Source organism: Ciconia boyciana, chromosome 1 (assembly GCF_034638445.1).
Source record: "Ciconia boyciana chromosome 1, ASM3463844v1, whole genome shotgun sequence".
In the NCBI taxonomy this organism is placed as follows: domain Eukaryota; kingdom Metazoa; phylum Chordata; class Aves; order Ciconiiformes; family Ciconiidae; genus Ciconia; species Ciconia boyciana.
Window position 1 is genome coordinate 104079539 of NC_132934.1, and position 24746 is coordinate 104104284.

General features: G+C 37.5%; 1 long non-coding RNA gene across 1 annotated transcript in view; it reads left to right on the forward strand.

The window, feature by feature from the left end:
• Positions 1 to 19744, forward strand: part of LOC140662472 (uncharacterized) — a 120576-nt gene extending 100832 nt beyond the window's left edge. The window contains exons 3-4 of the long non-coding RNA XR_012046094.1: positions 17277 to 17373; positions 17465 to 19744. This is a non-coding gene — a long non-coding RNA (uncharacterized lncRNA). The remainder of the gene's footprint in view (positions 1 to 17276; positions 17374 to 17464) is intronic.
• Positions 19745 to 24746: the final 5002 nt, after the last annotated feature.

Genomic DNA, 24746 nt, shown 5'->3' on the forward strand with positions numbered 1-24746 from the left:
TTGATCACCTAAATTCTCTGAAAATTTACAGTAGAGTACCCCTCTATGGCTGCAGCCCTTGGGCCCAAGATGTCAGCACTATAGGAGTCACTCTGTGATAGCTCTGAGATTGCTGTAGAAACACCGGCCTCACAGTGATGTGCCAGAGGGTAGAATCAGCCCTTGACATAAGAAACCTTCTTGGCAGCAAGGAGCCTGGCAAATTGAAGAGACATTTCCAGCGTTCTTGTAATTTGTGGTACAAATGACTTCTACCAGAATTTATTCCAAGCAGTTGAGGGTCTCTATACACAGGGTACCTGTGTGTTGCCCAGTGCATATATCAATGCTGGCACAAAACACCTTAAGATTCACTTTCCAACTAGAGGTCAGCTGCCTCTGTGGAGCCCAATAATCACCATGGCTGAGAAAGCGGGAAATGACTCTCAGAATAAATGAGCTTTCAAGATCCAGTTTAGATATGTCGTTGCAAATTACAATTGGTCCTTGATTTGATCATTAAACTGATAACATAACTGAGAAACTTAGTGTCATCTTTCTGACCAGTTCCTCTGGATTAGCAAGAAAGTAAAGCAGCAGCCAAAAACTTCTCAGTAATATAATCCTGTATCAAAGACTTCTCTGCCACAGGAAATAATTCCAGTGGAGTGCAAAGATGGGCAGTATTTCAGATGACTAGCCTTATCGTGGTAAAATACAGTCCTGTTGTTTAAAGGTGTGGGGCTCACACTTTACATAGCCTTATTATACAATGAGCTGTTTGCTATTGCCGCTAGTGAAACTCAGTTTGAAGCAGCAGTAGTGTTACATTATTTCCATGTGGCAGTCCCGAGCAGAGGGAACCGTGCCTGTGTGTGCCACTCTTTGAGAGCTAGCCACACTGCCACCTCTTTACAGAGTCAGATTGTCCCAAAATACTGGCAATGGCAGCGGGGTGCAGGGATAAACAGTTTGGACTGAAGTAACAAGAAGAAAAAAAATCCCACAAAAACTTAAATACAGAACACATTTCAGTAAAATTCAGCCATCATCTTAGCTTTTGCAGGCAATTTCTCTTCTAGTTCAACATTTTAGCTCAACCTGCTTAAGTCTTCAGAGGCTGCACTGACAAGCAAAAAGTCTAATTACCATGTTTAGTTTGCTCTTTTTAGCATGCTCTGCAAGGCCTTGTCATCATTTCATTGTGGAAAGAAGTTGGTGGGTTTTTTTTTCCTGTTTAACAAATTCTTCACTACTATTCTGGTTAAAGTAATACTGCGCCAGAGATTCCTTTGATTGTTTGGTTATGTTAAAATTGCCATTAATGCTGTTCTCCTTTGAAACTTCTTCCGACGGGTTTACTTTTATACATCTGGTGGAGAACTTTATTTGCTTTTTTGTTTATTTACTATCACACACAAGAAAAGCATACATAAATCAAATGCTTTGTCCCTCAGGCTTCACTTGTCTTTCTTTATGCTGTATCAAAAATGTCAATAAAACCTGTTAAGTAATAATCTTATAAAGACATGAGAGTGGAATGTGGCACACTGACAAATCACTGGGAGTTGGATACACAAATAATCTTTTTGGAAAAGAGAGGAATTCTCATTATAGTGAATTTCTTCCTTCTTTATTTCTTTTTCTGACTTGAAGTTTAAATAGTTTTTATTTACAGAATCATATACTTGTGAAACAAAATCTCTTGCACCACAGTAAAGATGTATAAAATTTGTAAGGAATATAAAAGCACCAGTTGTATCTAACATGTCCTTGTCTTTAATCTGATTTCAGGAATCATTTCTTCTTACTGTTACAAAAGAGATATCTTGACAAACACTGACACTTGCACTGGCAGGAGACAAAGATCACCACAAGACAGATGTCTTACTACAAAAAATTGAGAAAAAGATCACTTAATTGTATATTAGTGCAGGTTGCACATCAGTGGGGTATGGAATTGCAGTATGCAAAATATTGTTCATGGAGAAAGGTATGATAAAGAGTATTGTGAAGGGAAGGAAGAAAAAAAATCCTAGATTTTTAAAGATATGAAGTGAGAGAGGTGGGAAATAAGAAGCCCTGAAATAACTTTGCATTGTCTTCTGTGAAATCAAAAGACCAAAAGCCTAATCACATTGTCAGGCATTAACCAGTCTAGTGCAACAGGGGAAAAGCTGAGATGAGAATGGAAATTTTAATAATGACACAATGTCTTATAATTTTATGGATCCTTTCAATCCATCCAACTTTCAGCTGATTTTGTTCTTTCCTGTGTCTCTACTTTTGGGGGTGTTTTGTGTGTGCATGCATGGCTTTTTCTTGTCCCAAGCATTTTTGCCTGAAATGTAACACGGCTTTTCTACTTTTGTCGCCTCTTCCATCCGCTGCGTGTTCCCTGGCTGTACAGTCCCAAACCAATTCAGTTTCAACTTGCACGCAGCACTGTGGCAATGGCAGCATATAGCCCAAGAATCACAGAGCGGATATGGCAGTAGTGACACTACTGTTGTCATTTGGGGTAGCAGTAATAAACCTTGCAGAGTCACTACAGTTATAATAGGCTGTTTTCTGTGATATTAAAACCACACACAGTTGATTGATCACCTAGTTCCTCTTTGTCTCCATGGTCAGAGATTAAGAACTGATGCAATGGCATTATACCCTCAGTATAACTGGAAATTATGGGAACAATGGCTTCTTTTCAGTTCGGCCACCCCTTTGATCAAAACATTTATATTTGCCTCATTGTAAAAGCTTATTACAAGCCACCACATCTATTGCTTCACTGCCATTCTATACACTTTGAGAAAAGGACTGGGATATCGAATAAAAAAAATAAGTTTTGTGTGAAAATATGTTGCAATAAATACATAAACAAGTCAAACGCAATGAGAACCTTCTAATGGAATTCAAAACACTGAGTAATCAGCATCCATGGCCAAAAAGTTGTTGCAAAGTTTCACTCAGATATTTGTAATGAGTTTTCACTGCTTTGTGTATCCTTCTTTTAATTTTTCTTCTCAATAGCAGGCAGGTGATGTCTTTTTTGGTTTTTTGTTTTTTGACTAGTAGGGGTGTCTGCAGATAGGAGAACTCCCAAGTCCTCTCTGCACTGTTTGGCATGGTTATTTATGGATTTGCTGATTTGGATGTTTGTGCTTGGAGCATTTGATTGGTCATGCAGTTGTCACCAACAACGCAGTACAAATAAGAAGTGTCAAATTCTCAGAAAGACTCGTGTGCATGTGTATATACTTTTAAATGGCTGAAATCTTATTTGAAAGCATTCAGCTTCAAAGATCCACTTACCATTCAATGGTTGCATTCCTATGAGCACAGTTTTAAGCAAAAGAGTTCATTCCTTATTCTCACGTAGGATCAGTCTTGCTGTTTCATCTAAGCCTTATCCCTTGTCATGTAGTAAAGCTGACAGGATGACAAAGATGACTTTAGTGCTAACAAACTTTGTCTGTTCCCTGTTTTGACTTCCCAGAAAACATCTGGCAAATGTCACTGGTATTTATTTAAAAGTGGAAGAGATCAGGCACATATAGGATATTTAAAAATAACAAGCCATTAGAAAAAAAAAAACAAAACCCAAAACCCAAAAATAGTATTTAGAGCACTGCTAAAGAACAGAGATTCAGTTGGGGCGACCCTGTGCTGTTTGCAAACGCTTTTACCCTGCAAGCTATGAGACCCGGCCTCAAAGGAGAGCAAGAATTCATGCTTCTGTTAGCCCTTTCACTCTCTGCCTTCGAGAAATGGAAAATTAAATATTAAAGGGATCAACAAATAAAAGCAGTAGAAAGAATGCTCCCCAGATCTTGCCCTCTTCTCCCTTCCCCTTCTCGCAGCTTGGACCCAGCAGAAGAAGCACTTGCACACGGTGCGCTCCTGCCACCCTGGCTGCTGTGGCTGCAACCCTGGCTTTGGCTGCAGTGATCCCACCAACTCAGCCAGAGAGCAGCCGCCAGCAGCACCAGCAGCCCTCTGAAAAGGTCTTTCCCTTGGAAAGGAGACACAAAGTCAGGAGGCACAGCAGCGCTGTCAGCCGTAGAGAGCAGCGCGCCGTGCCTCCTTGCTGAGGCCGAGTGCCTGATCCTTGTTCTTAGGACACTGGAGCTCAGAGGACAGTTTTTGAAAGTCTGAAGGTGTTTTAAACTCTCCACATAGACCAAGATAGTGAAATGGAAAAGAGGCAATGTTCATCACATCACTTGTGTATTACATCTGCTCGATAGCTCTAAGCTCAATGAAATGCAGTACATTAATCCAAAGCTTTGATGGCAGGCCTCCTTCATATTCACCAAGGAAAATGGGGAAAAAAAACCTTCAAAATGTGACTGATAAACTGTAAGGAGAAATTTTCTTCCCAGCACAAAGTACGGTGATGGTGACATATGTGAAAGGAATTAATCCCTATTTCACCTCATCACTGGAGACCGATGGGTGACTTTGGGAGCATTTGCTTCACTCTGTTCTAGGTTGTTTCTAGCTGTTCAGGCAGAGAGTACAAAGGCAGATGGTTTTAACAGAAGGAAAACATAACATTGTTTGTAATGTTACCTGTGATCTTAGGCATTGCTTTCAACCAGTAAGGTTGATGTCAGGAGCTAATGGATTCAAGCGACTACCCTTAAAGGGGAATGGAGGGTATTCCAGCTGCTGGCTCTTTCTGTCTGGCTGACGGAGCAATTTCTCAAGCCCCATTTTTCTACACTCTACACTATTTGAAAATAAAATATAGATACTGCCTTCTCTGAAGTTAACAGAAGTATTGACGTTGACTTCAATGGGGCCAAGATTTCATAAATATGGTTTTTTTTCTGTTGACTAAAGCATTATTATTGCTTTCAGCATGCCACCTTAAGGTTGATGCCTGAACCCCATAAGACTAAATGGGCCTCTGCACTGCACAGAGTATAACTTCTCATTGTTATCCACACTGTCTGCTCTCTCTCTCACATCAATGATCAGAGGAGTAAAACCTGCTATAGCAAGTTGTTTTGCCCAGAATACAAATGTGTTCAACATGGCAGGATCTTATGGGAGAGGGAATGTGTTTTATTGGGCAAACTGCCATAGCTGAGAAGTGATCAGGTGTTGAAGCACACAAGCTCTTCTTCTGGTCTGAGGAGAGCAGATACTTCTCATATTCTTAGACCAATATCACAGCTATGTACAAAATCGTAGCATGTAGGACTACACTCAGGAAGGAGATGGTCCTGTTAAAAAATAACAAAACCAAATCACTGTAGATCTGTTGGAAGAATAAAGGGTGCAAAATAAGCTTAAGATTGTGCAATAGCTTTGCAGTCAGAGAAGTCTTAAGGTTAAATCTGTGAGCTGAAATTTGGTGGCCATCTTAACTAGAGGCAATAGATAGAGGAGATTAACCATTAAATTATTGGTTGCTGGGAGAAGCAGTCTGCAGATCAAAGACTGCAAGTTATTGGAAAAGAACTTTCTTTTACAAACAGTCAGAGAATGAGACAGAGGTGACTTGCTACTGGCCCTAGTTAGCACCAATCCCCCAAGAAAATTGCCCAGAGTCCTAAGGACTGAGAGGCACTTGGCAGTAGCAATCAATATGATGCAGTGGTTCTTTGATTGCTAGACAAAAGTTCAACGATTAAACTTTAATGCAGAATCTCAGAGCAAATGTTTTAGAAATTTTGTTCATGTTAAAAAAGATTAACTAGAAATACTGTATTAAATTTAAAAAGCACAAGGATGTAGAAGTAGGCTGGAATGTATCTAAGTCAATTTTATTAAAACCGCACTTACAGGCAACTCATTTAGTTGTAAGGACTTTTGTGCAGGGACAATGTTTTAAGAGCCACAATTTAATTACTAAGCCACAATACGAGTTAGGTGTTCACTTTGCTTTTCTCTAGTATTACTCATGTTGCATGTAGAACATGAATTCATTTGGCATCAGTATCAATTCCTGGAAAGGCTCAGATTCCCAATTGCATTCAAATTTGTTTAGTGGACCATTTATTACATTACCTATGCTATGCATTAATATTGTATTTGTACATCTGTATCTACCAAAGGATGTCCTATCTTTTGTTCCTTGTACTTTGCTGGGGTCTCAATTATCTTAAGGTACATTCTCAACTTTTAATAAATCAAGGAGAATTGTCTACAACCTAAACTCAGAACAAAGTAATTTAACTTAGCAGTTTCATCACCCATACTGCACATTTCAGCTCCGTTTACTTCACATTTGTTTCCTCTGGAACTCTCCCATAAGGAGAATGAAAATTTCAAGGAAGCAATAAAGTAATAATCTTATCAATAGAAAAAATTTAAATTTCCTTCTGTGACACTGTGCATGTCATAGAAGCATTACAATGCTCAATAGTGTAATTTGATTATATTGTAAAGTAATTGTATTTAAAACTTTTCCCTTTTTTTACCATCCTAACACGCTGCTGATATCTATTCTCCTCATGACGAGGCATATATAATGACAGAAATGATGGCAGTTGTAACTGATAATGATGCGGATACAAAATCAAACATGACTCCCTGCAAACTCAGTTGAAATCCACATTTGGATCTGTGGAAATGTTTCTGCTGGAATTTGATAGGAACTTCTTACAATATACATATCCAAGGACAGAGTTTAGCCCTGGTATCAGTAGCTGTGTTTTGACTATCTAGATCCTAATTACAAGTCTGGCCTTTAGTTTCAGTCAATCTTAAAGCTGCTCAACACTTCTCATTTTAGGATGTTTTTTTCATACTCGTTTACTTTAAAGCTCCCAGGCTTTTGTCATTTAATGTGAAATTTTCCAAGCTGCTTGTGTCTCCTTTAGACTAATTTTTGGAGTGTGTTGGAGTCTTTGGGATGAGGGGGGGAGGATTTTCAGACAAATTATTTTAGCTGTTTCTAGGGGCAGGATAAGGTTTTCTTACTGTTGGGTTGAGAAGCTCTAACTTTCATTTGCTCTGCAGAAAACATTTGGCAAAGTGGCAGTAGCAGCAGATGGTATAGAGTGGGACAAGACAGACAATCACCTTCAAGTCATGGACATTTCCATGTTGTTCCCATAAAAAGACTCATAACCAGACAAGTTTTAATATCTGAAAAATCTCAGTTTTACATGATCAATGAGAAGTTTTTAAGGGGAGACAAGGAGTAGAGGTGGGCAAGGAAAAGAAGACAGCAGCAGAGATAGAAAGCATGAAAAGCCTTCAGAGGAGACAGCAGTTGTTGAGTAACAGTGGAAGACCATGGAGGAGGCTAACAGCATGGTACTCTAAATCAACAAAGAACCACATAAGCAAATTGAAGATCATCTAGTAATTTCCCTTAAATATCTCCTTCACAGATAATGAGAATGAGGAAACCAGAGAGGTGAGTCATGAAGGGATCTACTGGGTGAACTGTCTGATGGAGGGAGACATGAGTGAGATCATGTTTTATCCTTGAAAACCATTTTGTCCTTGACTGATAAACTAAGTGATGCAAAAGTTCTCAGCATGGCAAAAGTAATGGCCCTAAAACATCACACAACATCTTAGAAAAAAGCAAGCTGGCCTGACTGCATGGGAGGGAGATCTCCTCTGGTGTGCTTGAGTGCCTGATGACCGTCCTCAGCACGCTTGATGAATCCCCATGCCTACCAACACATCTCCTCGAAGCATAAGCCCATCTTTAGTCCAGACACAGAGGGACTGGGAGCTCCTGAAAAGGAGCTGGGGGCCAGCTCAAATGCCTTTCTTTCTGGTCTGTGAACTTCTGTCCAGTGAGGTCTCATCAGGAGCCCACACATCTTACCTGGGTTGAACATTCTCAGGAAGGAGGTCTGATGCCTTGTGTCAAAAATGTTGGAAAGAGACTCTGAAAAGGTTTTTCCAGCTTCTACAAGCAATACAAGCTCTTGGTCCTATGTTAACAAAAATCGTGATGCAGGGACCAGCCTTGGCAGGTTGATAACATGCTGTACAGCAGTGGAGAACTAATGCCTGGGAGAACGGAGCAGCCCCTATCAACACCTGACCAGCTTCTCTCCAAGCTGTCTGTAGCACTGGAAACCAAGCCTCTGAAAGACACAGGCAGCAATGCAATGCTTTTTCTACTACTTTTCCCACAGAAGATATCCTAGGATGTTCTCACCTGCACAGACACCTGTGTCTCCCTAAGAAAGCTTGCTGAAGACACAGATGTAGCCACATGAGATCAAATGGCAAAGATGATTAAAGTCAGGACCAAGGTTCTCCTGTAACTCCCATTCTTGAAGTCAAAACTGGTAGGCTGTTGGCACAAGTACCTGGTGTGCATTCATTACTGTATCATGTTGAGTTACACAACATCATTTTGTTATTTTCCATCAGTTGTTGATGTGAGTGTTTTTTGATTACATAAACTACTAAGATCATGCTAAAATGGGATATCTGACTAAATCAAATAAAAGGTTTTCTCTATTCTCTCTTGAACTAGAGGCTTTCCATTGCTAATTTTCACCATTTCTTTTCTCTGTTATGCTAATTTCCCCAAAAGCCAGTTCCTTGTAAATTCTTTGAAAAGATAGTTCTTTGAGGTTATTGGAATGGGACTCACCATTAGCAATATTACAGTTACAGGCTTTACAATAATATTTTCCAATATTATGGCTGTCACTCAGACTCAAATAGACTGAAACGTGTCCGAAAGAGCCTAACTGGCTACCAAAAGCAGTTTAAAATATGTTTTGAAAGAATTATCTGTGATTTTGTTTGTAGAAGCTAGCACTAAAACCATACAATAAAAAAAAAGACACAACATTAAAAATGGCATCATTTAATGTGATTATGTGTGAAACATACATCTTTGCAATTCTTTAAATTAATACACCAGAGGTCTGAGTCCCCACAGACTAGAATGGTCTACAATGAACTAAGGCAGTTTTTAAGATCATCACACTGCATTTCTACCTGACTTTGCGTCCCAAACATGTCTCAGTGTCATAACTTTGATAACTCATATCCATGGTTTGGCTGTAATTTTTTGATAAAATGTTAGTGCTGTATTGTCATTACTGCTCTGTGGCAAGCAATCACACATTGAAAGAGAGAGTGAAATGGCATTATCAGGAGCCACTATCTCAGAATCTGTTTCAAATTTGTATAAAAAGCCATTTTGATACCCTGCTCTGACTTCTGCAGTAATGTTTTACAGTGCAATTTCATCTACAGATGTTGCCAAAGGACAATATTCCACTACATTGACTAATGCATTTCTCTGGAAATAACCTTCTGATTTTAGTGGGACTTGATGCTGCATAAGTTGCCATTCAGCATGAATAAAGGTGTCAAAATATGGCCTGGAGTTATTATCCATATAACCTAAACCTCAGTAAAGCAATGAGACACCTAGATTAATGGCTAACGCCTGGGATGACATTCCTATCTTAACCCATGCTGTCTGACCGAAGGTTCGTAATAACATGTGCATAGCATGTCATCAGACTCTGAAATACAGTCACAATAGTATGAAATTCAGAATAAATATCTGCCTTCATTCTTTTTTATTCCCCCTGTGGATTTAAGTCAGTTCCTTAAAATATTGTTTAATATTATTTTAGAGATTTAATAACAGTCTATTGACCAAGAGAGGACAAATGTCAGTTCTCTCCCCAGCTTGTTCTCCATGGTGTAAGTTTGTTTGAGAATGCTTTTTCTTTTTAGTCTTACATTAAGAAACATCTTCTCAATTATCTTTGAAGCCATCAAACAGCTTTTCCCAGTTAATGCGAGGTTTTTAATAATACCTAACAACAACACATTCTATAAAGTATTTTGGGATGCCTTGAATATAAAAAGCATTACATCAAACTGGATTCTATTTTTATGTTGTCTTGTATCATTTTCCACACCAGCTGAAATGCTAATAACAGCAAAGTCTAACTCACGTGTGCAGAACCTGAAAAAAGTTATGTAACTTTGAATGTTATATGGACATAAAATAAGAATGTCTTTACTGATTGCATAAAGTACTCCTGCATTACGAACTTCCACTCATAGCATATTTCTGAATATTTTAATAGAAAAGAGAATGAAATTAGTTATCATTCCTTTGGTACTTCAGAGTCTTTCACCATTGTCTCTATGGCAAATTTTCCATGCTTGCACCGTTACTTAATACAACACAAGGAAGTCTAGTAGAAATGATGGTATGTCCACAGTTCAGCAATCTGGGCTTCTCATTGCATTTCTAGTGAACGTGTACAAATAAAAGGCCAGACCAACCTGGTGCCAAATTTTGTATTCATAAATCCAGATTAGGTCCAAAATTATCTCCTAAGTGAACAGAGACAACAAGACTTCCAATTAAGAGTGAGATTCATAACAACCGAAACAGCCCAAATGTTCCCAAAAGAAATGCACATTTGAAATATTGTCTTTGATTCAGGGCTGTAATTTATATAGGACTGGAATATATATCCAGGAAACATATTCCTGCTTTTAGGTGCCAAGTGAGTTTTTGAGGAGGATAACTGGGTTTTAGGGTAGTAGGACAAGAAGAAGGTGTATCATCACTACTGTACAGTTATGCCAAGATGCATTTACCTGAAGTTAGAAGTACAATTCTTGACCTTCCTTAGCCACAAGTAGTTTAAGTTCATAGCTTTGACCTTCCTGTATGATGTCCTAAGCAGATGGCTGTCCACTAGGCTGCGGCAGAGAAACACTTCATTGCCACCATACTGCAAAAAAATTCCAGGACTCAGAGGGCCAAAGAGGCAATAGAGGGGAATGAAGAAAATTGTAATTCTAATCATTAATGAGGATGCTCTTCTGGTAGAGAAGTAATATAGGTTTGAACTTTCTGATATTTAAGAAGGCAAGTCTTCCATTTCCCAGATGGGAGCTGTTGTTATTAACTTGCTCAAAAGTTAGAGAATGACATCATCTCCTCTCGTTGCAGTTTTGATGGAAGTGCCCATCACTGCTGTGATTGCAAAGGCAATACACTGAATTTGCCCGGCAGAACAGACTTCTCAAAGCATAGAAAATGGTCTTAAGGCGTGAAATTGTTGCCATTAGCTCAGGCATGATGGCTGTGCTGCTGGGTATATACATTAGCAGAACTTGAACAGCTTAGAAGGTAAAAGTTTAGGTGCCAAGGGGATCTTGCAGACTGAAATGGACATTTGGGGATTTATGGTTCAGATTGTAGCTTGAAAGTGTTCGTCTTACATTGCACTTGAGCGTGTCCAGCAGGGTACATGTCACAAAGCCAAATGTATTATAAAAAATTGTGAAGAACTTAAGAGAGAAAAAATAAAATTAGTTCAACTTTGAAGAAATGCACATGTTGACACCTTTTCTTCTGCCATAACTTTATCATCACAGGAGTGTAGCTCATGCAAATAGACTGGGATGTTTCCTTTACACTAGCTTCAACTGTGGGAGAGTTGCACTCAAGAACCGAAAGGTCATCCTTCTTGAAATGTGTCAAAATATGCACAACAATTAACAAACGTATAGTTTAATAAGTATTTGGTTTATATATATGTGCATGTGTGTGCTTTACTATACTTATATGTATGAGTGTATGTGTGCTGACACACAGTTAAAACTGAAATAGGGTGAGCAAATTGGTATATCTAGTAAACAGATCTGTTGGCAGTAGAATTGCAAACCTCACAGATAAATAAATGTCCTCCATAATTACAAAATATCAGCAACTCCATAAAAAAGAGTTTAATTCCTGCTAAGCTATTTTTGAAATGAGATGTGAGCATAATTTGCTGAATGTTTTTGATATTGACAACAAACAATTGAAATCGCTTTTCAATTGAACATCACAGTAGAAAAGAAAAAATGCTGTTACTTTGCAGATTTCAGCTGCATCTGACATGATCCATAAAGCCTGAGGTATATTGATAACTCAATATCCTTAATTTGGTGGGAAAGTAACTCAAGGCAGTCCTCATTGACTTTTGCGGTAACGCATTAGTCACAGTAGTCACAGAAGGGAATATTTTGGGTATCTGGGATCAAGTCTGATGACTAGTCCAGCTAGCTGGGATCACTGATTTGTTAGGGTATATTTCAAGGGTTTGGCTCCTTTTTGTTTTGGATTTTTTTTTTTTTTTTTTAATTGACTGATGCTTGACAAGATAGACTATTTCATACACTTGAGATACAGAATGAGCTTTTGACATGCAGAACATGATCATGAAGCTCTAAGGTCTTGTTTTAAAAGTAATTATTTAGCTTTTCCTTGAATGGCACTCTGTGAGGGATTATGGAAGAAAATCATTATAAGGTTGCACATCAGCCAGGATACTTTCTGCCCCTTCTCTTTGATTTAGACATACACTGCCAAACAAATCAAAGGTAACACTTGGGAGCTGCATGTTGCTGTGATGGATGTCTGGAGAGGAAGAGAGAAAAATGAAGTTAAAAAAAAGGGGATGAGAAACACGAGGAACCAAAAAAAAGTTTCAGCAAGTGTTGGCTCTGCTGTCAGTCAAATGAAAGAGAAGGGACAATTTGATCTATTGCAAGCTCATAGCCAAGAATGAAGAAATAGAAGTTCTCCCTGACAGAAACAAACAAACACACATTAATTTTGATTCACCCAGTTGTTTGGGTTTTATTGTTCTTTTATAGACAACAGCTTTCTCCCTGTTCTGATGATATGCCAATGCACCAGCATGGCCTCTTGATCACATGTAATGCACACATTCCATGACACCATATTATGTCCTGAAATTGGTAAGGCTGAGAAATAAGAAACAAATACAGATTTTTCCCATTCATTTCAGAGCTATTAAAGGATATAATCTCTTAATGCCTCAAAAGACCTGACTACTGAACTTTGACTACAACTACCACTAATTAGAGGTCTGCAATGCTTGATATGCCTTCAGAGAAAAAAATTTTCCACAAACCAGCTTATTAAAACTGTGATGCTAGCTCACTAGAAACAGCTGCCAGCATGGGCAATTTGGGAGTGCATGTGGAATGAGAGGGGAAAAGCTGATGTAAATGCCGTCAAAAGAAGGGGATGCATCAAAGCAAGCATGTTGTTTTATGAGAGGGTGAGTTTATGGCAGAGTTTGTGAAACTTCCATACCTGGAAATGACAAAAGTAGGTAAGACACCTTGCTTCAGGAGTCACCTCTGATAATTACATGACATTTTCCCCTTGTGTAAAGTTTTCTATAGTGACAGGACAAGCATTGCTTCAAGCTGTGCTCTTGGAATTAGCTGACTTAATTGAATAAAACTGTTTTTACCTGTGACTATACATAGCATACCTTGTACAAGCTTCACCACAAAATGTTTTATTCTGGAGTGAAGGGGCTGAGAGCAATATGTGGGACAGATACATGCACAAGTCATTACAATAGCATGTAGACTGAAAGCAATGTTTTCTTCAAGGTACCTAAATAACCTTTACAAGATCAAAAAATTGTCATTAAATTGCCTTCTAAAACCAATGCAAAACTAAAAGTGATGCTAAAAAAGAATCTCAAACTTTACTTTGCCCTAGTAGAGTTATGATGTTATAACATGCTCGCTCAGATTGATGGTAGAAGCATCTCAATTTCATTTTTAACAGGCTGCCTTATGGAAATCTGTATTTAAGTGAGAGAACTCATTAAAAAGTGTAGCAGAGAAAAGTGTTGAATTAATCTATGAACTTTTATTCATGACTGTCTGGCCTTAGAAGATTATTTGACATTGTGTATGGCTTTCAAATACTTGCAGACTGAACTCTATTGCATATAACTATCACTCCCAGCTTGCAGCTATGACTGGCTTACACTTGAATACTTTCCTAGCTATACATATAGCTTAACCATACCGTTACATGTGTAGACCCTGCATGCAGAAATAACACTATCACATCTTTACAAAAGTGCATGTAAATTTTAATTAAGAGTACATTTTTTTCTGCATTTGAACACGTATCTCCTCAAAAGCAGAACATATGCTTTGAAGTTGAAAGTGGTGTTCTTTATGTGTCCAGTGGTAGAATACATAAAATGCTAGTATTTTGTGTATGTGTGGGAGAAAGGAACCTAAGTGCACTTTTAGGTAAGATCATTACAGCTGGTCTAATGAAATCCCAGATTTGTATTCAGTACAACAGTCCCTGGTAACTTCTTAGTGCAAGAAGTGCCTTTTTTAAAATCTATGAACCAAACCTGAGTGTTGGATTCAGCTCTCCTGACTGAAGCAAGATTAAAACTGATGGCACTGGTGTGGCCTGTTGCACTTTCAGGATTTGTTCATTACATCTAATATCCCTGAAAAATAATGTGTGCTCAAAACAACATGTCTGCAAATAAAACTTTACCTGTAAGTGTTTTCTTTAACCTGGAAATTTCAATCCTTTCAGTGAGACCAGGGATCTGTAGGAACTCTGTACATGAATCTGCAGGATTTTGTCCCTGCAAAACCTAGAACGTAGAGAAGGATAAACCCACTGGTGATTATGAGACCTTCTGCATGCTGCCTTCTTGTTCCTCTTGCTCCCTCAGGAAATGTCCCACCAGCTGTAGTCTCTGAGCAGTAGTGGGAACTCCTGCTGTTGTACATCCTCTGAGAGACGCATGAAGTGAATTTTCTCTTGCCACTGTTGTTATTGGTGTTATTGTCACCTCAGAGCTGGATGCTTAATTAAATTTGACAAAACTGTATTTTCTTGGACACAGAAAGTTCAATTCTCCTTTTAAACTTAAAGTCAAATCAAATTTTAAAAGTTGCCCTTAACAAATATCAACTTGCAACACTTTCCCACCCACTCTTTTTTTTAACCTAAAAAAAGTGAAGATTTCAAGAAGAATTGATGAACTTAGATGAATGTGCATTTTTGTCAGAAGTAAAAAAAATGTTAAAAAAACCCATTTTCTTAGATCTAGTCTATGTGCCTTGTCTTCTCAGAAGCACTGTATAGCAAAAGCATGGATCTACTTCCTTCTGAATTTATAATGATTTACAAAACTGAAATAAGGCTGGTAGGAGGCTTCTAGGAACTCGATTGGGATTTTCAAAGGAGGTTTTTTTAAATGGCTGGTGTATTATTTACATTTTTAAAAAGTAGATGGGGAAATACAATCTAAGGATTTCTCCTGCATCTAAAAACTTGAAGCCTTTAGGTACATGTGGACTTAACATTCTATTTGTTCCAACTATATGTTAGTAATGTACAATCTGGGAATAATATTTATTTACACACATGTAGTCCTATCTCTTAGAATACATTTTTGTGTGAAAGAGAAGTCTTTTTTTAATCTAGTTTGCATGAAACAAAAAAGAACATAAGCTAACAATAAATAGAGATTCAATTCACATAATGACTTCCTCTAAAAAAGCAGACAATTGGGAGCATTTTATTTGTCCAACATCCCTCTATGGCTTCACCAACAAAAGAAAACATATTTTTCTAAAGATATCTGCATTGATTTTAATTATATCAGATCACCATAAACCAGTTCATTTTCAATAGATACTGACATTCCAATATTCCACAACCTATTGATTCTAAATTGCTGTTTGAGCAGTTATAAAGAGAAAAGAAAATGCAACAGAGGCATGCAATACAATCTGCTCTACGGAACCAGGTAAATCACAGTTTGCAAAATCATTTTCCCCTCTAATAGAGTCAAAAATGGTTATTATGCTTTAAGGTTGCTGCACTTTATCTAATTTATTCTTCCATTCCCTAACTGCCTAAGCATTTTTTTCAAAAGTTGCACAGTCCATCATATGTTGCATTTATTTTCTGTATGAGAGAAATTGTCTTGATTTCCATAACAAAATAATAACACTTTGTGCTATTGTGATAACAATACTGCAACAATCTGAGATATCCACCAGCGTTTCCATCTCTGCCTTTCTGCCCAGTAAACCGAGATTTCATCAGCACCATCCTAATCCAGTAAACTAGGGCTGAAGCACTGGTCAGTGTTTTACATATTAACAATGCTATTCATATGCTAATAACGCTTCTTTATAGAAGGACCTCTTTCCTTCTTGCATCAGTAATATTTTAGATCAGAAAGATGTGACAACTGATCTTGTAGAATGTGGCTACTGCTCACCTAGCCATGAATAGCCTAAGCAATTTGTTCAGATAGAAAGTCCAGGTGTCTTTCTCAGTATTGCAAAGAGTCAGTGCTGAAAGGAGTTAGTGGGCTAGCAAAGTATTTTTCTGGTTTTGGTATCGCATTAAAGCTTGAGCTTTTTGTTGTGAATTGTACTTCCTAAAATGGCCATCTCTATCTCCCTACCCAGACCTCTCCTTTGTACGCTGTCTGCCAGCCAGACATTTTCCTTCTTTCACTTCTACTTCTTTCTACTAAAACTTCCAGCCTCCAAAACTTCACTACCTTCTTAGGAACATCAAGTCACTTGGCAGGCTAATTGCTTTTCTGCTAGAAGTTATCAGGTGAATACACTATTTTCTATAGTAATTACAGAATGACCCTAGGGCAGAATGTGTACAACAATAAACCTCAGTAAGAAGGCAGATCCCTGCTATTGTAAATGGATAAAAATCCTCTGATGTCAATGGGGTCGTATCTATTTCTCTGGGCAGATAATTTGGCTTGCATTAGTAGGCCGTTGGCAGATACTTCCCTTGTCTTTTTAAGAAGTATTCCTATATGAACTCTACCTGTCATTGCAGGAAGGCAATTACACCTTTCTTACCTCCAAGGTTATGATGACCAATACTCTCTTAGAACCAACAGTAGCGAATTCAATTCAAATCATTGTCGTTTGCCAACACATGGATCAGTCTGCTCACTTTCATTTTGAGAATATTTCAAACTGCTGCTCGATAAAATCCCCAGATGGCAGAGCATTTAGCTTTCCTTCCTCAGTCAATAACAAATGTATGCTCCTTTAGTTGTCTCTATTAAAAAGCCCAGGTGCAATTACGTTAGAGAAAATTTTGTTCTCTTTTTCACATATTCAGTTAAAGATGATATTTCTCTGCATCCATTGCTACTAGGACAAAGACTATAATGCTGCAAGGGATGTATCAGTCTGTCACTTGTTCAGACTAGACTGCTTGTACCAGTGTGAAGCAGTAGCCATTATTGGTCATGTGAGGTCATGAACATAGAAGGATCAAATAAAAGTGCCTGTTACCCTAATACAGTCCATAATTTATGTTACATAGCAAACAAAAAGTAATTGTTGCAAATTTTCTGAAATGACAGCAGCCCTAAGAGCTTCTAACCTTGCCCTTCTGCTTTCTTTCCCTTCTCCTTCCATAGTCAAACTGCAAACAACAATATTTTTTTCTTTTTTTTTTTTTTTTCTTTTAGGAAGAGGCTAGAGGAAAAGATTTTAAACAATTAGCCATGAGCTCAGGGTGGGACACATATCTGAAGACAACGCAGGAACATGTTTTAATCAAACAAGGTCTCAATTCTTTCATCTCTATTACCTAATATGCCTTGTTTAAAGAGGTTTGTTTAACCATTTAAATCACAGCTCATTTTTTTCCTTGCAGTTATTTTGTCTACAGAGAAACAATGCTGTGTTTTATGAAGGCTGCCATTAACTCTGTCAGTGCCCTGAGAGACAACAGCAACTGCAAATAGTAAGCTGAAGTCAGAGATGTTAAGCTGATTATAGCAAGGGGCTTAATCCATAAACCCATCTTCACAGCAAGGGATGAAGGCCACAAGGATAAAGGTGATTGCTCGTCATCAGATGCCTAAGTGCGATGCCTTGGAAGACGCCCTGCAGGCTGTCAAAAGTAGAGTTAACCCTGAAATTGCAAAAAGTTTTTCTTCTCTGGACTGGTCCTATTTTTAAAAATCCTAGGAAAAACATTGCCTGGCAAGATAAATGATGGCAGAACTGGATCTCAAAGTCTATGTCATAGTAAATAATCAAATTAACCTACATATATCTGTCTAGTTTATCACCAGAAAACTGTGGAGTGTTTGAAAATCCCATAAGCTGAAACAGAAGATCTGTTGTGTGAGCTCCTAGACTTATAAACAATCAAATTAACTCTTTGAAGAAATAGTAACCAAGGTCCTTAAAGAGAATCTGTGTTGACTGAGGTATGTGACCTGGCGACACTATCACATCTTTTTGGCAAGCATTTTTACAAAGATTATAACAATGCCAAGGCAGGTCCCAGTATTCACCATCAGAACCTTGACACATTATGATCCTTTTTTTTTTTAAGTAATAAAGGTACAAAATACTTCCAAGGAAGACCCATGGCAAACACTAAGGTTAAACCAAGAGGTAAAAGAATCTTGGCTACATTTATTAAAAGAAATATTAAAACTGAACCTCTACACGTATTCAAACCCATGTTCTTCCAAATTCTAGATTCAATGGTATAGCTTCCACTGTTTAAATAAAAGTTCAAAATTTCCCCTATGTCAAAGAAAAGGAAATATTACTCCTGGGTTCTTCTCACTCTACCTCAATATTGAAAAATTTTGCAGTTGTTTCTAATTATCAAGATCAATGTTGGTAACCATTGCTTCTGAACACATTTGTTGTGGACAGCTGTCTGCGTTTCTGCTTCTCTAACAACAGTCCGAAAATAAGCCTGTCAGATTCATTCTTTTATGTTCAAACAGCTTTTTTCTGTTCCTCAAGTCAGTTGATACTTGGCTAGTTTTATCTGTATCATGTGTGATCTGATTTGAAAAATAACTTCAAGTATACTATGTCTTTGTCTTTATTTTAGTTTTGAATCTGGATATTTGGTTTTAAATGACAAAATTCCTGTATGCTTTATTGTGCTGTATCTTGTTATTTTAAAGGTTCTCATGTCATTTCAGATACTCTAATGGCCATTTCCCTCAAAGAAAGATGGCATTTACTTGGAAAGAATTAAGTCACTGTCAGCTATCTGGAAGAAAAGTACAAATCTGCCATGACTCTGACCAGACCTGTTTGTTTATTTGTTTACACTTCAGTTTCTGTCAGTAGTTCTAGATAAATTTACAGTAAAAACACTACCATGGTCACCAGAAACAAAAGGGTGTTGATGAACACAGCTGGCATTAGTGAACACCAACAGCAAACATGGCCATGACTTGAGAGAAAAAAAAAAAGAGGTGAGAAGAGCGACTTGGCAGGTTACCCAGAGAGTCAAATCCATATAGGAAGAAAATTCAGGCTAGAAGCCCTTGAGTGCTCCATGAAAATTATTCCCTTGAAAAGATAAGTACATTTACCTCCAGATCCCAGCTGTCTGTAGTTGTGAAGTTAAAACTTGGGGAATGATTTTGTTGTCAACACTAAAGTTTACAGCAGAAAAAAGGAGCCTGAAAAGGTGTTCACCAGAAATCATGATGAGCCATATTAGGAAGTATGTTTCCATCATTTTTACATCTCCATAACAGTAGTGTTTGTAGCATCTTCATCAAATTAATCTATTCAGCATGCACATAGATTCATTGTTCATTATCCTGAGATCACCTTTTAATCTCCAAGTACTTCAAAGTCCTGACTATTCTGCAATGACAATATGTTTTGAAAGAAAGACAACAGAGTACTTACTATTTTCATTTTGATTTGCTAAGTGAATTCAATGTTAAATAATAAGCCTTTTCTCTATGGTATAAATATATGGCTATTAAAACATATCTCATGTTGAAGCAAGGAAAGATTTCAGTGTTGCTAATAATCTTCCAAGTTTTTAAGCGTGCTAGGTGGCAGTTTTCTCAGATATTTCAACCCATAGAGTGTATCTGTAAGCAGTACCTGAATTTCTAAGCAGACTTTTTTTTCCTCAGGGCATTGAAGTTTCACTTCAGAACAGCAATAAGTCCTTTAATCTTAATAAACAAAATAAAAAAAAGTCTAAATGGTTGCCTGCTATTTACATTAACCTTTTAAAAGGTCTTCTATGTTCTATTTTTTTCAAGACAATTTTTACTCTTATCTTTTTTCTGAAAAATTCAGATTGATACTAAAAGCTGCATATTTCCAAAATGGTATAACTCCTCATAAATTATCCTTTCCCACCAAAACAGCTGTGTTGAGAGAACTGAGATTACAGGAACCTTGCCATTTACAGAGAAAAAAAAACATCAAAAATGAAAATGAAATTGAGACACTATGGTTACCAATATGTACATATCATCTCATTATAAATGACTCTCTGTCTGAACATCTGCATTTAAATACAAAAGTTCCTAACAAAAATGCCCTTGGGCATCAGCTGCTTTTAGAGTCCTGGGTTTAAAAAGTGGCTGAGAGCAGATATTCCAGGAGATGGGTGTAAATTTCAATTCAGCGTAGTCTGGCATTTCTTAACCTGGGAATAAGATGCTTTTGAAAATTTTATCCATACATTCTTGTTTCCATACTTTCCATGCTTTTGTAGCCACATTTTTTTGTTTCCATACTTGCCATACTTTTGTGTCCATACTTTTTTGTCAGATTCTTTTGTACATTTCTTTCTCTTCATTTATATTCTTTCCTTTTTTATATTCTTCCTGTTTTGCGTGGTTAGATTCAGTTTTCAGTAGAGGCTTTAGGAAGAGCTCTTTTGAATACCAGAGAAAAAGGATGTGGCCTTTGCCAGTTCTTATGTGTATGTAAGATGATGCCCCAGCACAAGCCCATAAAGTAATTAACATTGCCTCATTATTGATTAGCTTAACTGCTTCTCAGAGAGTGGACTCCTCACAGATCAAAAACTTGTAAAGAATTTAATCTGTATTCTAGTGGTTTCCCTAGATGTCTAGAAGCAATTTCTACTTTTCCCCTTATATCAAGAAGGAATTTTGAGCCAGTAAGTGAAGAGTGTTCAGAGTAAGAGGCATTACAGTCAACACCACTTTAAAAACGTTACGCATGCAGTGAAAATGCAGCTTAGAGATAGAATGCATGCTCTGAGCAATTATAGCTGAGAGATTTTTTTCAGATAGCACATTAATGTGATGTGTCATTAAACTGATAGCTTCTTAGACAAGGGAGAGCTATTTGAATTAATATACAATGTGTTAGATATATATATTGCCATTTGGTTACTGTGATTCTTAATGAACTAAAATTAAAAGCATAGGTTATTTGTGGGTATAACCAAAAGTGAATTTCAAGAGAAAATACTGTGTAGCAAATCCCTTTAAATTAGTGAGATGTTTTGTGTATGTGTGTGCAAGAAAGAAAACGTATGTTACCAGTAATAGGAAATCTTTTGGTACACTAGCAATTAATTAAATATTTTCATAGACTTCCAAGTGTCTAATGTATAGATTTGTTTTGAAATTTCATTGATTAACTTTTGCCTGTAGTAAAGACTGATTGATTGATAAGGAGGTGGACTGAAGGACTGTATCTCCATGATGACATCAGAAGCATATGCTCTAAAAAACCTCAGAATTGCAGTAATTTAATTTATTGCTTCTGACTAGTGAAACGGTAGGTGTGTCTATTTTACACAATGCATTTCAACGCAGATTTCTTCAAGCTAGTCATGAATGTGTGGTATATGACCAAAACCAGAATAAGCACAGAAGAGGACTTACTACTTTGTCTGAAGAGTTATGTTAAAACAATTTTTTATTTTTATTTTTAGTTTAGTTTTAGTTTTAGTTTTAATTTTCATTTTTCTTTAAGAACAAAAGTAGCATCTGCAGCCAGCACAAAATGGAGGTATTTGGACACATCTTCCAAAACTTGATAATTTCATTTATTCCTCTTGATTTCCTTGTTGTCTGAATCCGCAAACTTCAGAAACAATGTCATACATCATGCTAATGTCTTATCTGATATATGTTTATGCCCTCATCTTTCTTTATTTATTCTAAGCATTTCCCACCTGTAATAAACTTTTGTGCAATGCAATAAATTCCTGAGAAAAATAAGAAGGTTAATTGTTACTTTAACTGCAATGTTAAATGATTTCATAGGACATGTGTCTCTCAGAATTAAGATTACACAGTTTTTATTTAGAAAACAAACAAAAGGAGTTTATATTATAGGATAGAGGAGAAAGTTTATATCTAAACAGAATGGATTCACTGAATCTGTTGATGTACTAAGAAGAAATATGCTTTTTTTACTTATTAAAGAGGTTTTTCACTTTAATAAGTAAAATTCCAGAAAAATATCCAGAAATGAAAGTTTACGAAAAGGCCCAGAGGGGACAAGAGGATCACAAAATGATGATGCTTCCAAAAACCTGTGTATAAGTTGTCTTTTAGTTTCAAAAGCCTGAGGCTTAAGCTGAGATGAATGCATATTTACAAAGAAGCTCAGCTGCGTTATCCTTACGTCCCTGTACCCTCCTAACATGGAAATATTTTTAAATGTCTCTAGACAGGTCTAATATCCTTTTCAGGGGAGAAAGTTCATTGGTGGTTTTTCCTTTGTCAGTCATGCTGTTTTTACCAATGCTCTTTTTTACAAGAGGGATTCCTCAGTAAACATTGCAAGTCATTGCTGAGTGGGCCCTGCGCACCAGGAATTCCCAGAAATTGTATGGGAGGTCACAGAATTTTTTGAAGAAGTGCTTTCCCTTTTTCAAAATACTATTTTCTCCATCTGGCCACAACTAAACCAAGTATTTTCACTCTGGTCTTTCCTTATCTCCTCAGTTCTTTTCTTTTCCATTCTTCCACCTCATTTTTCAGTGATACGGCTCCACTTTCTGTACTTTTGTCCCTGCTCTCTTTCTTTGTTGCTCCCTCTTCCCATTTATTCAAAGCCAAGGCAGGCACTATGTAACCCCACAGGAGTGCATTTCTCACCCTCCTGAGTACTCTAATAGCTGTTTCTACCAATGCCTTATTTCTGTGCTGAACATTTCCTGTGTCAACAGTCCCACTGAGTTTAGTGCATCTACACACTCAAGTGAAGCTACTGAAAAATTTTTTGAAGCATTTGCTGGATGAGAACCTGCAACCAGATCTAGCATTTTTGTAGAAATACTCAGCATGTGTTCCACTCACGACTTAAATACCAGGAAAGCCCCTCACAACAGGGTTTGTTGGACTGAAGTGATGCACAGACCTGTCTCTGCCCTCTCTCTTGACTGAGAAAAATGACAGGAAGAGCTGAGCTCTGAACTGTGCTTGACCATGTTGGAGTGAAACTGATAATGACTCAAAGATCCTTGGGCAAAATTTGTGAAGACTAATGCAGAAAATTGAATGCTTATTAAAATTATGAAAACTGCAGAAAATTGTAGAAGTACCTGGTATTACTCAGTTCTGTGCACTCTGGCACATAGTATAGCAGAAAAGTAGAAAAAAAGCGGGATATATTTTACCCTTGAGAGTAATAATATGATTACAAGACAGTTTCAGATCTATTGAATATTTTAAACCATTCACTTTAATGTGTGTTTCATTAACTTTGGGATGGAAATGAAAAGAAGGCTCCTTCATGTTGTTTTTCATACTGTTCCACTTCATTATTAAGCAATGATGCCAAGCTGTTCACCAGGATTGCTGCTAGCAGGCTTGAACAGCTTCTGCCAAGTGTGATTAATGCAGATCAAACAGAGTTTATTCAGCGGAAGAGATTGGCAGATAACATTTATCATCTCTTAAGAAAGTTGGGATTTCCAGACTGACGTCAGGCTGGTGATAAACTTAAGAGGCTGAAGGATGTTTGACCAAGTAGTTTGCATATTCTTTAGAAGAAAGTTGTGTCCATTTTGATTAGATTTGAAACCTGAAGAGAACCTCATTTACATGCAAAGCCTTTTCCAGTGGTTAACTTTGTTTTTAAAAGGACAAGGCATATAGAGAGTCTTATCAGGGATTATAATTTTTTTCATAACCATAAGAACTATGTGTTAGACTATGTGTCACTTGCTAGTACAGAGTAGCCTGCTACTGGCCAAACCAGCATCCTCAGGCTATATGTAGGGTGGGAGAATAAGGCAGCCTGGATTTAATTCCTGGATTTGCTTTGTTACCTTGGGCAATCGGGTCCTACTGTTTTTTGCTCTTTCTGTCTGCTTGATGGTATAAACTTTTCAGAGGCCCCAGGCTCAGAGAACGGCTGAAATACAAAACAGCAACTTGCTGTCTTAGGTGAACATCTTTTTAAATAACAAGAAGATTTTAATGAGGAAATCGAAAGATGTTTAGTCTTTACTTTTCTCAAAAGTCATTATCTTCAGGTCAGTTTTCTGGGTGCTGAGCAACACAAAAGCTGTGTTGAGAAACTCATTCAGTTTCTAAGATCTATTGTTTGGCCTTGAACCTCTAACATGAACCCCTGCACAAAGATCTTCTTAGAATAACAGTTTTCCACTTCCTCCTCCTTCCTCAGCCAAACACAACCCTAATAGCAGTCAGCATAATAAAAAATCTCCAACATATAAAAGCAACTTACTAACTATAGTCAGCTAATCTCTGAGACACCCTGTGTTGTCTCATCTATTCTGAGGCAGCAAAAAGCTCATTAGTACCAGATGAATCATGTCCCCAGGTTCAGCAAGCTCATCCTGGGGTGGTTATTGCCCATCTAAAGCTGTCTTGGGCAGAAAGACCTTTGCTTCCCTACCATTTTGGCAGTGCACTGACGTAACCTATGCTGCCAGAGCACGTATTTCTTTGCAGTGACAAAAGTCTTTTTTGATATCACTGTGACCTCAGACCTCCGTTTCTCACCACCAATTTCCATAGACTTATTCTCTTGAAAGTGTTGCAGTTCCCAAGGCTCCAAATGATAAAGTTTGTTTGGTTTGTCTTTTTACAGAAAGGATACTTCAGAAGAACAACAATAACAGTTTAGAACAAGCACAGTTTCTTTTCTGTATAGGAAAAGTAAACAGAAAGAAGCCTATTTTCTTA